General features: G+C 47.1%; 9 non-coding genes across 9 annotated transcripts; 3 read left to right on the forward strand and 6 right to left on the reverse strand.

Annotated features, from left to right (window-relative positions):
- Positions 1 to 630: 630 nt before the first annotated feature.
- On the reverse strand, positions 631 to 712 carry trnas-cga (transfer RNA serine (anticodon CGA)). The gene has a single exon. It is a non-coding gene; the product is annotated as a tRNA-Ser (tRNA).
- Positions 713 to 908: 196 nt separating this feature from the next.
- On the forward strand, positions 909 to 980 carry trnar-ucu (transfer RNA arginine (anticodon UCU)). Its single transcript has one exon. It is a non-coding gene; the product is annotated as a tRNA-Arg (tRNA).
- A 572-nt stretch (positions 981 to 1,552) lies between these two features.
- Positions 1,553 to 1,667, forward strand: LOC141290660 (U5 spliceosomal RNA). The gene has a single exon (XR_012340192.1). It is a non-coding gene; the product is annotated as a U5 spliceosomal RNA (small nuclear RNA).
- Positions 1,668 to 2,026: 359 nt separating this feature from the next.
- Positions 2,027 to 2,098, reverse strand: trnah-gug (transfer RNA histidin (anticodon GUG)). The gene has a single exon. It is a non-coding gene; the product is annotated as a tRNA-His (tRNA).
- A 154-nt stretch (positions 2,099 to 2,252) lies between these two features.
- Positions 2,253 to 2,334, reverse strand: trnas-aga (transfer RNA serine (anticodon AGA)). The gene has a single exon. It is a non-coding gene; the product is annotated as a tRNA-Ser (tRNA).
- Positions 2,335 to 2,586: 252 nt separating this feature from the next.
- Positions 2,587 to 2,659, reverse strand: trnak-uuu (transfer RNA lysine (anticodon UUU)). Its single transcript has one exon. It is a non-coding gene; the product is annotated as a tRNA-Lys (tRNA).
- Positions 2,660 to 3,096: 437 nt separating this feature from the next.
- On the forward strand, positions 3,097 to 3,168 carry trnag-ucc (transfer RNA glycine (anticodon UCC)). Its single transcript has one exon. It is a non-coding gene; the product is annotated as a tRNA-Gly (tRNA).
- Positions 3,169 to 3,896: 728 nt separating this feature from the next.
- Positions 3,897 to 3,968, reverse strand: trnah-gug (transfer RNA histidin (anticodon GUG)). The gene has a single exon. It is a non-coding gene; the product is annotated as a tRNA-His (tRNA).
- A 7,873-nt stretch (positions 3,969 to 11,841) lies between these two features.
- Positions 11,842 to 11,914, reverse strand: trnak-uuu (transfer RNA lysine (anticodon UUU)). The gene has a single exon. It is a non-coding gene; the product is annotated as a tRNA-Lys (tRNA).
- Between the last annotated feature and the right edge of the window lie 586 nt (positions 11,915 to 12,500).

Consider the following 12,500-nt stretch of genomic DNA (forward strand, 5'->3'; position numbering starts at 1 on the left):
GACATTACCTTGATCGGGTTTGTGAATACTGGGTGAGGGAAGGGACTTTCGTAACTTTTACTTCTCCCATTTGGAGTGAGGGGGGTGACGAAAATCATGTTGGCAGGTGTCGGCACCCTAGATTACCCTTGGTGAGCGTAGTGGTTTACCACAGTGAGCGCACAGGTCCAAGGGCATAGAGACACATCTCGAGTTTCTCGTCATCAGCGCATAAACAGCCCACCACAAGCAACGAAACATTCATGAAGGGGCAGCATAGCAAACACTCTATGTGAACTCTGTCACATCTTTAAGCGTATGCCGCCACACGGCAGAGCTGGACCGGCACGACTGCAAGCTGAGGGCGACAACAAGAAGATGGCCCTTCACCGGAACAAGGACTTGAACCCTGGACCCTCAGATTAAAAAAAAGTCTAATGCTCTACCTACTGAGCTATCCGGGCTCTTGTTTATTGCGCGCTTCTTACTTTTTATATAAGAACACTTTCTCCACAAGCCGCCCGGCAGAAGCTCACTTGCCACAGGAGCTACGGGACAAAGGCCGCACGCAATTACGTCAGAGAGAGCGAAGGCCAAAGGCCTTGGAAGGCCCAACCACCGTCGCAAAAAGCTAAAGGGGGAATGCCCGACCGTAGTCGGCAGGGTTTGAACCTGCGCGGGGAGACCCCAATGGATTTCGAGTCCATCGCCTTAACCTCTCGGCCACGACTACGCCTGCATATGGACCGCCTGCTCCCTTGTCTCGAGGCGGGCAGCACAGGATGCCGCCGAGCTTCAGGCGCAAAATCCAACTGAAGGGTGAGTTGGCAAAAAGAAGCTGGACGTCCCCGTCGCTCAACGACAAAGGGCTGCCATGACCCGGATTCGAGCATTCTTTTCTGACCGCTTAAATCTTGCACTGAGCGCCTGCGTTGGTGGTATTGTGGGGAGCATAGCTGCCTTCTAAGCAGTTGTCCTGGGTTCGATTCCCGGCCAACGCGTTGTTTTCGGCTGCGGTTGACCTCGAAGCAGAACTCCTTCTGTGACCTCTGTTTGCACCAAAAGCTTTTGGATGAGTCGTTCGACAGCAGCAGAGAGTTAGGTCTCCCCGTTGGGGAATCTAACCCCGGTCTTCCACGTGACAGGCGGAGATACTGTTCACTATACTAACGAAGAGTTGCGCTTGCTGTTCTTCGCTCCCAGCACACGCGACTGCACCCAACTTGCCAAAACGAGCCCCTACTCCACGAAATACCAGATTGACCCGCCACGAGCTAAAGTCTCTCAATATCTTGAATGCTACACATTACAGTGGGTCATTATTTGGACCGCTTTAGTTCATTTAATATTTTTTTTGGCCTCTAATACGGGGGCATGAAAAAAGAGATGACATTAACTTGATCGGGTTTGTGAATACTGGGTGAAGGAAGGGATTTTGGTAACTTTTACTTCTCCCACTTGGAGTGAGGGGGGTGACGAAAATCATGTTGGCAGGTGTCGGCACCCTAGATTACCCTTGGTGAGCGTAGTGGTTTACCACAGTGAGCGCACAGGTCCAAGGGCATAGAGACACATCTCGATTTTCTCGTCATCAGCGCATAAATCTTTCGCCTTTTACTAAAGATTTCCGTGGAGGGGAACCTTTGCGAGTGACCTGTATTTTTGGGGGCTCTGCTCACAGCAGAGCTACGCTATAGTGTCAAGAGCAGAGTCAATCTGGCCACCCGCCAGCGTGCAGTGGAACAAAGCGCGCCTCGTCATGGTCTGTGTTTGCAGCCTTTGCGCTTCCAGCTTCGCCGCTTCAAATTTCTTTAGCCAGCATGGAAAGAGAGCGCTCTCTCGTCCATGACGGGATGCAAACCCTGGACGGGATCAAACAAAGATGGCTTCAGCTCTTTTGGCCCCATCAGTGACTCGTGCACTTCGAGCCTTCTTTGTTGACCCCGAAAGCCAGCTTCTGCTGCCTGCGTTGTTGGTATAGTTTAACTGGCACCGCACCCGTACGAAAAATGGAGGTGGCGGAAAGGAGCTCAGTGAACAAAAAGCCTGCCGTGACCCGGATTCGAACCGGGGTTGCTGCGGCCACAACGCAGAGTACTAACCACTATACGATCACGGCGCACCACTGGCTCACATCTGGTGGTGCCGGCCGTCCGAATTGAAAAAAAAGGGCTAGCGGCGCTTTTTATTACTGTGGAGAGAGGGCACACAAATGCGTGCTAGGGACACGGAAGAAAAGGGCCCGCCTACTTCTCCTCAGCACTGGTGAAGAGCGTAGTCGGCAGGATTCGAACCTGCGCGGGGAGACCCCAATGTATTTCTAGTCCATCGCCTTAACCACTCGGCCACGACTACGGCGACCCTGACGTCCTCTGTCCCGTTGTCGACCTCAAAGTTGGCTGAAAAAACAATGAACTGGCTACCGCTTTACTAAAATCGTCTAGCGCAAAACTCCTAAAGGGGAAAACAGCCCACCACAAGCAACGAAAAATTCATGAAGCAATCACTCTATGTGAACTCTGTCACATCTTTAAGCGTACGCCGACACACGGCAGTGCTGGACTGTCACGACTGCAAGCTGAGGCCGCCGACAAGAAGATGGCCCTTCGCCCGAACAGGGACTTGAACCCTGGACCCTCAGATTAAAAGTCTGATGCTCTACCGACTGAGCTATCCGGGCTCTTGTGCTTTGTGTGCCTCTTACTTTTTATATAAGAACACTTTCTCCACAAGCCGCCTGGGAGAAGCTCACTTGCCACAGGAGCTACGGGACAAAGGCTGCACGCAATTACGTCAGAGAGAGCGAAGGCCAAAGGCCTTGGAAGGCCCAACCACCGTCGCAAGAAGCTAAAGGTAAAAGGGGGAATGCCCGACCACATTCGGCATGGCTCGAACCTGCGCGGGGAGACCTGTCATCTCTCGCCTGCCTGTGGACCACCTGCTCTCTTGGCTGGAGGCGGGCAGCACAGGATGCCGCCGAGCTTCAGGCGCATAATTCAACTGAAGGGTGAGTTGGCAAAAAGGAGCTGGACGTCCCCGTCGCTTAACAGCAAAGGGCTGCCGTGACCCGGATTCGAGCATTATTTTCTGATTGCTTAAAACTGGCACAGAGCGCCTGCGTTGGTGGTATAGTGGTGAGCATAGCTGCCTTCCAAGCAGTTGACCCGGGTTCGATTCCCGGCCAACGCATTGTTTTTGGCTGCGGTTGACCTCGAAGCAGAACTCCTTCTGTGACCTCTGTCTGCACCAAAAGCTTTTGGATGAGTCGTTCAACAGCAGCAGAGAACTAGGTCTCCCCGTTGGGGAATCTAACCCCAGTCTTCCACGTGACAGGCGGAGATACTGTCCACTATACTAACGAAGATTTGCGCTTGCTGTTCTTCGCTCTCAGCACACGCGACTGCACCCAACTTGCCAAAATGAGCCCCTACTCCATGAAATACCAGATTGACCCGCCACGAGCTAAACTCTCTCAACATCTTGAATGCTACACATTACAGAGGGTCATTATTTGGACCGCTTTATTTCATTTAATATTTGTTTTTTGGCCTCTAATACTGGGGCATGGGTCAAGAGCAGATTCAATCTGGCCACCCGCCAGCGTGCAGTGGAGCGAAGCGCGCCTCGTCATGGTCTGTGTTTGCAGCCTTTGCGCTTCCAGCTTCGACGCTTCAAATTTCTTTAGCCAGCATGGAAAGAGAGCGCTCTCTCGTCCATGACGGGATGCAAACCCTGGACGGGATCAAACAAAGATGGCTTCAGCTCTTTTGGCCCCATCAGTGACTCGTGCACTTCGAGCCTTCTTTGTTGACCCCGAAAGCCAGCCTCTGCTGCCTGCGTTGTTGGTATAGTTTAACTGGCACCGCACCCGTACGAAAAATGGAGGTGGCAGAAAGGAGCTCAGTGAACAAAAAGCCTGCCGTGACCCGGATTCGAACCGGGGTTGCTGCGGCCACAACGCAGAGTACTAACCACTATACGATCACGGCGCACCACTGGCTCACATCTGGTGGTGCCGGTCGTCCGAATTGAAAAAAAAAGGGCTAGCGGCGCTTTTTATTACTGTGGAGAGAGGGCACACAAATGCGTGCTAGGGACACGGAAGAAAAGGGCCCGCCTACTTCTCCTCAGCACTGGTGAAGAGCGTAGTCGGCAGGATTCGAACCTGCGCGGGGAGACCCCAATGGATTTCTAGTCCATCGCCTTAACCACTCAGCCAAAAACAGGGCAAAAGGGACTGCTACAAGGGGGAAAGAAAGGGAAAAGAGAGGGGGAAATGGGGGAAGAAAGAAAACTTCATGAACACTCACAAGGGATTTGAGTAAAGTGTTTGACTTAATTTTGACTATACAATTTCTAATAAAAACAATTTTTCTAATAAAAAATAAATAAAAATACTGATCTGACAAACACATTACACACTCTTGCCAGGACTTGCACCTGGAATCTCCCACCCAAAGGATGGTTGTGTTACTATTACACCACAAGAGTTGTGTCTTTCTTTTTAACAAACACTGCAAATTAAGCACTGCAAACAGCAACTAAAAACAAAATGTTCACAGCACAGCAAATTCAAAACTCAACCATATACACAACTATATAAAAATCTAACTATATAAACGTCCAAAACCAATCAAAAAAAAATCAAAGACTTCCCTGTATATTCTCCTTCCACTGTGCAACAGAGAGACCTGAGGCTGGACAATACCACCTGCCCTTCAGCTGAGTGTGGCCAGTTGTCTTATTTTTTGTCAGCCCACACTGCTTGCAGATATAGTGATATATATCCTTTGCTAGTCGTTTCCGTGGTGGTTCACCCCTAGCCGCTCGTTCTTCATCCTCTTGGGCAGCTTTCTGCCTTCTCCATGTGCGCTGCCTGGGCTGAGTAGAGGGACAAGTTTGTGGTGGCAGGTTATTAGGCGGCTGGAATTGGGGAGGGGGCTGGAATTGGGAAGGGGGCTGGAATTGGGGAGGGGGCTGGAATTGGGAAGGGGGCTGGAATTGGGGAGGGGGCTGGAATTGGGGAGGGGGCTGGAAATGGAAGGAGGGCTGAAATTGGGGAGGAGCCATAAACTGGGTAGACTGAGGCACTGGTAGACCAGGTGGGTATCTGGGAAAGGGTGGGTAGGACCCAGGGGGGAATTCAAAGTGTGGTGCGAAGTGACTCCTTTGCTAAATATAATTGATTGGGCAGTGCTGTACCCTGCAGCAGCATGTCTCTGTCCACACGTTTCTGTCTTCTTAGTAGCCTGCAAGAGAAACATTCTTCATTTAAAGTTAGCAATTTTAATAGATTAAAGCCCATTGTTTTTGCTTAGTATAATTTTTTAAAAAGCATGTTCAGGAAGGTTTTATAAGTACAATCTTAATATAATACTGTAATTGTTTAAATGTATTGCATAAAAGACTCACCACGAAGAGACAGTAGTGGTGTTTATTGGGACCAGAACCAGGTTGGTCTGTCCTAGAACCACTCTGCTGTCCTCTAACAGCTGTTTTAAGTGGCTGTATACCACCACAATAGACTGTGGAATTGGCAGAGTTTTTCCTTTTGTGTCCTTGGGCCTGTTCCGTGCTTGCTGAAACTCTTTTAAAAGCCGTAGGCAAACACATTCACAGACCCTGTGGACTTCAGGGTCCTGAGCCGCCTGCCCATGAGTCATGAACAGTCTATGGAAAAGAAGGATGATATAATCTAGACAGTGTACTAGGTAATAAACTAGTGAAAATCAAAATAGTCAAATTACCTCTCTGCTGCCTGCTGTCCGGGAGCAGAGCCACTCCGCTTTCTGGATGCTCTCCAAGGTCCTGGCAAAGTCTTCTTCTTAACCTTCTGGCTGTATTTTGATGGTACCTTGTCCATGGCATGCAGAGCCATGTACAGCTGGACTATGTCGGCCTCCTCTTGTGATGACAAGGCAGTGATCGTTCGGTTTAGGCCAACCAGGTAGCCTGCTAGGGCTGCCTCCCAGCCCAAGACACCTCTGGAATCACACTCTGTACTCTGAAAATTTAGAAAAAAGACAACCACAGTCTAATACATATATACAGTGTTGGTAAAAAAGGTAGTAATTATTTTGCAGTGTACATGCATATATTTTAACTTTACAAACAGTTGACAATAGGTGTTTTGCAATGCACCAGATACATTCTTAAGTAAAAGTACAGGATAGCAACATTACCTGGCCTGATGTGCTAGAAATTGCAATGTCATCCTCCTCTTCCTCAGTGACATCCTCATCAGGAGATTTGGGTCCAGTGTCACCTAACTGACTGGTCACCTGGGCCTCCACGACAGCTGCTGGAGGGTCAGAGTCATCAGCCCTAAGGTCAGCTGCATGGCACACAGTCGTGTCGATTTCATTTTCATCTTCGGGCTCCTCTGAGGGGACTACAGGCATGTCATTGTGGTGTGCAATCAACTGGTCGCCTCTGTTGGACTGGGCCAACAAGTACTCCACTGCAATGCGCTCCGCTGCAATAATTTTAAACATATTGTTAATGGGGAGAGGACACATACACACATTAACACAGGAGAGAGAGAGAGAGAGAGAGAGAGAGAGAGAGAGAGAGAGAGAGAGAGAGGAATACTCCAATGCTCAGCATAACCCTGAGAGATATCTTACCAGTGGGTTTTCCTGGAGGAGTGAATTCTGGCATCAAAGCCCAACCAAGGACCCGTTGGCTCATGTTGTTCAAATGAGACATTAAGCAGACATCAAATGTCCTGAGGGTTGAGGCCCCCACCACAGATACAGCTTCTCTAGCCCGGCTCATGTTCCACCTCGAGGCCCCCTCCAACATGTACATTTGTGTGTGCATGGCATTGCATCTCCATCCTAAAAAAAATAAAAAAATAAACTCAGGACATAACTATTTAATGACACAGTTATAGAACAGTAACATAGAATAATAATAAGTATAATGAGACAAGTAGCTGGTAGTAAAAAAGCTTAAAAATCTACAGAACATACTGCAATTTAACAATCAGAATTTACCAGGAATAAAGGCACATTGGTGGCGGTGAAAACTTTCCAGTGAGGATGACCCCCTGCCACACCTAAGCACGTTTAGGACTTTTCCACCTTTCTGGAGTGTCCCCGTCTTTGTGTACAACTCTACATGTGGAGGGTCCTGTATACACTCGAGGTGTTTTTGTTGCATTTCCCAGACATGGTGCATGCTGTCAGGGTTAACCAGATGAAGCCCTGTAGTGTCCGTTAGCTCCCACACTGATTCCAGCAGCCCTGAAATCATGGCCCTGATCTCCTCAGCCTTGCGAGTCCGCCGCCTACAGTGCTTTGCCAGTTCACCTGGGCTGATGCTGGCCATGAGCTGTGCCTCAGTTGGAGCCTGTCCTCCATGGCTGCTTTTCCACTCCCCTCTCTTGGCTGCCTTAAGTTCTTTCACATCCTCCTGATCCCATTCAAAGATACAGGAGGAAAGTTTTGAACAAAAGGTACCATAGAGAGGGTGGTGCTCTGTAGTAAGGCCGCAGTTGAATCTTCTCATAAAATGGAAGATATCTAGCCTTACAATAGACTTCCATGGCCGAAAAAGATTTAGCACAGCAGGTGTACCTGTGGAGGATGAAAAAAAAAATAAGTATGCATTTGATGTTTTTTTCAACATACTTTTCATTCATTGTAATTTATTACAATTATATTACATTGATGGTAAAAATAATACTAATTACCCTCACCAATAGGGAGAAAATATTTTTTACACTACTATTAACTTTTGAAAAATATATTGCAATGCACATGTAACAAAATAGTCATTTGAAAATCCCACCTGACTGACTGCAGCAATCCCGATCAACATAGATGACCTTAGGCTCTGGCTCGCCAGCATTCTGGTAGCGTTTCACAACACCCTGGCACAGCTCCTCTAGTCCTGCACCTTCAGCTGTTGTCAGAACACTGTTCAGAACCTGGCCAAGCTCATTCCCAATGTTGGTCATCCATGCAGCCGTGTCCCCAATGCCACCAGCCAACTTTTTGGTGATCTGAATAACAAACCATAAGGAAACAAAGACATTCTGACAGTCTTAATTATATATATATATATATATATATATATATATATATTTTTTTTTTTTTTTTTTTTTTATGGTGAATTACAATATATAAAACACAAATTCACACTTTTTCATCATTATGATGAAATTATAATTATTCCAATTAATTAACATGAATGGCTGAAAATAAACCTGATGTTCAAACCTTCTTAGTAGAATCCATCTTAAGGATTCGGCCATAGGTGGAGGTAATCACCCCCTTCATCCCATCCAGATGACTGAGGATGTCGTTGGAGTGGACAGTCTCAAACCACTGGGCGAGTGGAAGTGACCTGAAGGGTGCAGGTGCAGAAAAGGCAGGTGCCATCGCAGATTGGACCAGGGAAACCTTTCTCAAATGATGCTCACAGTCAGAGAGGTACTGGATGGTCCGTCGTGCCCACTCCTCACTGTGGACTTCCTCCAATGCTGACTGGAAGTAGGAGGAACTGTTGCCACTGGTCCTTGGCCTGAGGAAGGTCACACATTTCCTGTCCAGGGCTAGCTGAGTGGTCAGCACCGCTGGAAACAGGGTCCTGTGTGCCACATCCAGTTGTGAAAGGATGTCCTGGCTCCATGGGCATACTGGCAACTTGCATGCACTGCAGCGTGGATAGTCCCCACCCACCAGGTAGTAACGGCTATCCATGTCAATCACCTCCCTGACCTTCGGGTATATCCCTGAATGGTGCATCTTCCGACCACACTGTGGGCATTTAAGAGGAATGCCCCATATCCTCATCGGTGCCCACAAGAACATCCTTTGTCGGAAGTACCACCCAGGCTCAGGAGGAGATGGCTTGGGCTGCATCGGTGGATAAAACCAGTTCGCCTGGATGTTCTGCCTCAGCTGCCCTGTGGGCTCATATAGGCACTTAGCAATCCACACCCAGTCTCCTGGCTGGAGGACTCTCTTAAACTGACTGGGAAGAAAGCTCTCCCAATCAGTAACAGCCTGAGGCAGAGATGGTGTGGCCTGCAGTGAGGGTGCTGGACATGAGGTTGGAGTGAGCTGTGGAGATGGAGAGCACCGTGTAGGTGAGGGCTGTAGAGCCGGAGAGTGGCTTGGGGATGAAGTGGGCTGCTGGGATGGAGATGGTCGCGTGGATGGAGTGGGCTGCTGGGATGGAGATGGTCGCGTGGATGGAGTGGGCTGCTGGGATGGAGATGGTCGCGAGGATGGAGATGGCCACGGGGATGGAGATGGCCACGGGAATGGAGATGGCCGCGGGGATGGAGATGGCTGTGGGGATGGAGATGGCCGCGGGGATGGAGATGGCCGCGGGGATGGAGATGGCCGCGGGAATGGAGATGGCCGCGGGGATGGAGATGGTCGCGTGGATGGAGACAATAGTGCTGGCAGTGGAGATGGCAAGTGCTGTGGAGGTGGAACCAGCTGTGGAGATGGTGAAGGGCACAAAGACGGTGTGGGATTTTTTGAAGGGCTGTCACGTGGAGCCAATAGGGCCCCATAATGTTTGGACTCAATGTGTTGGAGGAGTCCAATAGCACCCTGGACCTTGGCCCCACAGCTGTCACAACTCTCTTCAGCATGGTAGTCAGAGAGGTGCTCTGAAAACTTCTCTGCCTCCACAACCACACTACACAGAGAACACTTCACCCCCTGTTCTGCCTGTGATGTCCCTGCCTCCTCTGAGCTGCCGCCTGCCTCTACCTCAGGCCCTGCCTCAATCAAGACCTTATCTGTTGACTGGAAGAAAATGAAGATTAGGAACAAACGAAAGTCATACTATACATGTTAAATAATTTCACCAAATTGTTCTGCAGAACTGTGGTCTCTGAGAATAGATCAGAGGATTGTCCACAAAATAGTCTATTACATGATACAGGGACTAATCTTGCTTTTTAAATATTCTATCATTACCTACCTTGTGGAACCCACAAGTGCACTCTATGTGCCTGCCAAACAGGTCCACCTTATTCCCTCTTTGCAGAGGACAGGCATCAATCCGCTCCAGGACCTCCTTCCATTTTCTGCTTCCAGGCCTTTTGCCTGTACTGAACTGGAAGGTGCCCTGGGCATACCTATAGCAGATGTCAGTCCAATAAGCAGAAGATTTGCCTGTTTTGGTCATATCTGAAAAATAATATGGACCAAATCAATGCAGTTGTGCATTTCTGTTGTGCATTCTCTTCGATTGAGCTACCAACCAGTCACATGAGGACATCAGACAAGATTATATTTTAGAAATATATATATATATTTATTTATTTATTTTATTTTTTTAGAGACAAGACAGAAATACAAAGTGGGATAAACCTTTTTTTTGCAGTAAAATTATTATTATTATTATTATTATTATTATTAATAAAAATAATGTAGGATTAAAAAAACGAATTAAGAACTAATTACTAATTTAGCTTAAGTTAAATGGTTTTATTCAGGTAAAAATATAATTTAATATCACTGAATAACACTAACTTTCTCAGTTCTTTTTCTATTCTATCTATTCTTTTTATGTATTAATATAAAAAACAAAAAATAAACCTTGCTGTGTGTACCACTTAAAGGTAACTGAGCCTTTTCACAGCACACACACACACACACACACACACACACACACACACACACACACACACACACACACACACACACACACACACACACACATAAAATATGTAAAAAAAAAAAAAGCATTAAATGTGAATCAAATGTACAAATATACATGCATCAAATATTAAAAAAAACATGCAAGACATGTTAAGTGGTAAAAAATGTGGCAGGTTAATTATTTTCTGCAGTAAATAAGTTTCTACTTGCAAAAATGTACAAATAGATTTTCATGTAAAATTACAAAAACTGTGTTTGTATATAAAGTATGAAAGGAAAATGAACAACGATTTGTGGAAATTAAAAACTAGTTATATAATAATTACCTGTAATAATAAATGATTAACATACATTCAGAAAAGAATCACTCAGCCATGACTGAAATAACAGGGACTGAATACTTGGAATACTGAATGATGAAATAAAATTCTTGCAAAAATATCGAAAATAAAAACTCAGTCAGGTCACTTATGACCCATGTTATGCATCAAAGGGTTAATTAGCATTAGCTAGCGATAACTGATACACGTCAGTTTTAAGTTAGCTTACTTTGCTACGCAAGCATGTACCGATCGGAATAAAATCATAATTTGATGTTTGATAAAATAGGTTAACATTAGTGTTACGGATTTGTAATTTGATAATCTTGCTTACCTTCGATCTCCGGTTAGCAGATGTCCAGTAAACAGCTGGAATGTCACAAAACTCATTCAGCCAATCAGCGGCGCGATTGGTATGTCAACTCGATGGCCGATTGGCTCTTTCCTCTTAGTAGGAATTGATTGGCTGCTTTGCCCCACTTGTTCGAAGCTTTAGGATTTGCATTAGGACCTGTTCGGTTGTAGTTACAAAGGAGTATGCACCTCGTTCGGACTTCGTTCAGAAATGTTCAGACGACGTTCGGACGTATTCAAATACTGTTAGGAAATGTTAGGAATTGTTCAGCCGGCTGATCGCTGGAAGGTACGGCCACGACTACGGCGACCCTGATGTCCTCTGTCCCGTTGTCGACCTCAAAGTTGGCTGAAAAAACAATGAACTGGCTACCGCTTTACTAAAATCGTCTAGCGCAAAACTCCTAAAGGGGAAAACAGCCCACCACAAGCAACGAAAAATTCATGAAGCAATCACTCTATGTGAACTCTGTCACATCTTTAAGCGTACGCCGACACACGGCAGTGCTGGACTGTCACGACTGCAAGCTGAGGCCGCCGACAAGAAGATGGCCCTTCGCCCGAACAGGGACTTGAACCCTGGACCCTCAGATTAAAAGTCTGATGCTCTACCGACTGAGCTATCCGGGCTCTTGTGTTTTGTGTGCCTCTTACTTTTTATATAAGAACACTTTCTCCACAAGCCGCCTGGGAGAAGCTCACTTGCCACAGGAGCTATGGGACAAAGGCTGCACGCAATTACGTCAGAGAGAGCGAAGGCCAAAGGCCTTGGAAGGCCCAACCACCGTCGCAAGAAGCTAAAGGTAAAAGGGGGAATGCCCGACCACATTCGGCCCCTACTCCATGAAATACCAGATTGACCCGCCACGAGCTAAACTCTCTCAACATCTTGAATGCTACACATTACAGAGGGTCATTATTTGGACCGCTTTATTTCATTTAATATTTGTTTTTTGGCCTCTAATACTGGGGCATGAAAAAAGAGATGACATTACCTTGATCGGGTTTGTGAATACTGGGTGAAGGAAGGGACTTTCGTAACTTTTACTTCTCCCACTTGGAGTGAGGGGGGTGACGAAAATCATGTTGGCAGGTGTCGGCACCCTAGATTACCCTTGGTGAGCGTAGTGGTTTACCACAGTGAGCGCACAGGTCCAAGGGCATAGAGACACATATCAAGTTTCTTGTCATCAGCGCATAAACAGCCCACCACAAG

Source organism: Garra rufa, chromosome 1 (assembly GCF_049309525.1).
Source record: "Garra rufa chromosome 1, GarRuf1.0, whole genome shotgun sequence".
Classification (NCBI taxonomy): domain Eukaryota; kingdom Metazoa; phylum Chordata; class Actinopteri; order Cypriniformes; family Cyprinidae; genus Garra; species Garra rufa.